The following is a 3,191-nucleotide window of genomic DNA, read 5'->3' as shown; positions in this document are numbered from 1 at the left end:
TAAATATCTACATTCACGGACAATGTTTCTCCTTCCATCCCAAGTTTGATTATCTAGTTTTGCCAGTCTCATATAACTAGAGCTTAAATAAATTTGAATAGTTTTAGAGTTCTAATATTAGAATTATTTACAGACGTGTTTGAGAGATTGTTGGACCATGTAAAAGTCCAGGTAAACTTCAATTAATATGTATGTATGATGATTAATCAAATATCTGGATTACTAGAACTTCGCCGAAGAGAAGAGGACTGGAGATGCGAGGGTCTCGCTGTTGTTGTTGTCGTCTTCGATGGGGTTTGCCGGTGATTACCTTTCCTTCGCCGGAGTTGGCTGCTCGCCGCTCGCTGGTCAGAGCAGCTGGAGCTGCTGTTTGTTGTTGTCGTCCTCACTGGAGCAGAGGATAAGAGAGAAAGAGGCTCGCCGGTCGGAGCTGGTCCTCGCGCTGCTTCTGGCCGGCGCGGCCTTCGCTTGTTGGAGAGAAGAGCGGATCGGAGGCGGCGCCGGGTTGCCGGCTGGTTTTCGCGGCTGCTCGCTGGCCGGCGCCGTTCGCTGCTTCACCTGAGCTGCTAGGAGAATAGAGGAGAGGGAGATATAGGGGAGGAGGAGATGAGAGGAAGATGAAGAAAAGAAGGATAGCTTAGGGTTTTGGTTCTTTTGGTTTAAAATAGATAAGAATGAAGATTTGATCTCAGCCTTTGGTTTGAATGAATTGGACGATCAAGATTTGATCTTGTAGTTGATTTGGATGAACAAATGACTGAGATTAAAGGCTGGGGCTTTTGAGAATTGAATTGAATCAGATAGGCTATAATTGAAATAAGCAAATGGCCATAATTGACATGAAATTGAATATGAAATAGAATTGGATAGGAAGAGGGCTATGAATTAAACAATTGAACAAAAGAGGTTATGATTTAAATGATTTAAGGGGAGATTAAGAAAATGTTATTCAATTAATAAAATACTACATATATTAAAGTTTTTTCATATAAATTAACACACCTAAATTTAAAAACATTTTAAAATAAAGTAGTTAATTTCGATTTTAACTATTCAATAAATATAATAATTTTAATAATAATAATTGATAATTTTGTAAATTAGCGATACTATAATATATAATTTTAGACTAAAATCGATTAAGATTTTAAAACTCGTAATATGTTTTAAAAATACGTATTTAATCGAATAAGTCGCTCAAAAATTGGGGTGTCAAACAATATATATATATATATATATATTTAATTTTATCAATCAACAGAAGTTTATCATTATCAAATTTAATATATAAATCTCCTTAAATTGATCATCGATATTTCTTTAATTGATAATATATTTCATATTTGAAACATTAATATATAAGACTTGATTTGTTAAACTACTCGATGAGTATATAATCAACATATTTCATACTCCGATGAATTATCCTTTACATGTCATTGCCTACGGTATGATCACTACACTTGACATCCATTCAAGATCGAACGTAAAAATCTTGACAGAACTTGCTTTGTATAGTACTTTACGATGTTCTATTGTCTATTTCGTAAAATGAAAATTTAGTATTATGCACAATAGCAAAATTATGATTAATAGAAATATTTTAAACAAACCGACCTCTGAATGTCGCTTTTATTAAAAGTAATTAGATTAAATAAAAAATACCGACCTCATGAGGTCGGTATCACATTAAATTGTAAGATAAATAAAAAGTAGTCATGTTAATTAAATAACACTGACATAAGGAAGTCAGTATTTTATATTAATTTATTTTTGAACTTGAATAAAACTGTCATCCAGAGGACGATTTATTTAAAGTTAATTGAAAATATTAATTTATTAATTTTCTGGAAGTCACTATATAAATATTTTAATGAAAATTAATTTAATTACATACTATTTAATTTTACCGACTTTCGGAAGTCGGTATTATAATTTTTTGTTTTTTATTTTACACATAACCGTCCTCCGAAAGACGAATTAAATAAAATTAATTCAAAATATTTCTCAATTTTGTTTTTTATATTTAATTGAGAAACAATAAAATATTATTATTTATTGATTTATTTAATACCGACATCAAGAGGTCAGTTTTTATTGTAATTCATTTTTTTCGGGAAAAATTTCAACCTCCAGAGGTCGGTATTTGATTTTCCCACTTTATTTTTCATAAAAAACAATTCCTTGTAGTCAGTTTTCTAAAGTTTTTTTTATTTTTTATTCTTTTTAACAATACCGACCTCCGGAGGTCGGAAATTACCGACTTCTATTTGAGGTCGGTAATTTTTAGGTCGGTATTCACTATTTTTTTAGTAGTGAAGTAATTTCCCTTTTTTATATTAAGATTTTGATTTATTTATTTTTTAAATTATGTCATCTTTTACTTCTATTTATCTTTACTTTTTTTTATTTTCTTTGTCTTCTTTCTTTTTCTATCCAACACTTTACCGGATTTAAGTTATCGGAAAATGTCATAAACTTACTTCACTTTTCAGCTATCACTAATGCTATATCTTGTCACAACCCAGGGGTACCCCCTAGACTTAACACGGCATACTTGACCCCGAAGGGGTCTCATACAAGCCCTTAGCATAATCATAGACATAAGAACATGGGAAAAATGCGGAAAATTTAAAAATTTCTTTACGATCGAAGTCGTACATAAAATGAGAGAGTCTCTACACTATGGGCCAAACCATCTATACATTTGGATAGAAAACTCTTTGAATACAATCTTAGGGACACGACCCTTACAAAAAGTCTAAAACATAAAAGAAAGACATAAAGGACATATGGTCAAGCCCTCGAATACAATGAGGACTCATCAATCTTCTTCTTCTTGATCTACTAAGGTCCTAGCCACGAGGATGGAATCCAATATCTCCAAGGCCTACACTTATAGAAAATGTAGAAATATGGGGTTAGCACAAAAAGTACCAAGTATGGAGCCATGCACATAAATCCTTAAAACATGCATAAAAGGGACATTTTCTTTAAAACCATGCTATATGCCACCTTTGAACATCATCTTTGAAATAGTTGGAGAATGCAACTCACATACAATTCATCATAGCATAAAGGATATCATCATAATAATAACCACAATCTACAACATAACATAATACATATCCCAATCTTCACAAGGCATAGTTCATACACATAGTCAAATACCAAGATCATCTCATCATAGA

This window comes from Solanum tuberosum, unplaced genomic scaffold, assembly GCF_000226075.1.
Source record: "Solanum tuberosum cultivar DM 1-3 516 R44 unplaced genomic scaffold, SolTub_3.0 scf00239, whole genome shotgun sequence".
Classification (NCBI taxonomy): Eukaryota; Viridiplantae; Streptophyta; class Magnoliopsida; order Solanales; family Solanaceae; genus Solanum; species Solanum tuberosum.
Note: the sequence above shows the minus strand (reverse complement) of the source record.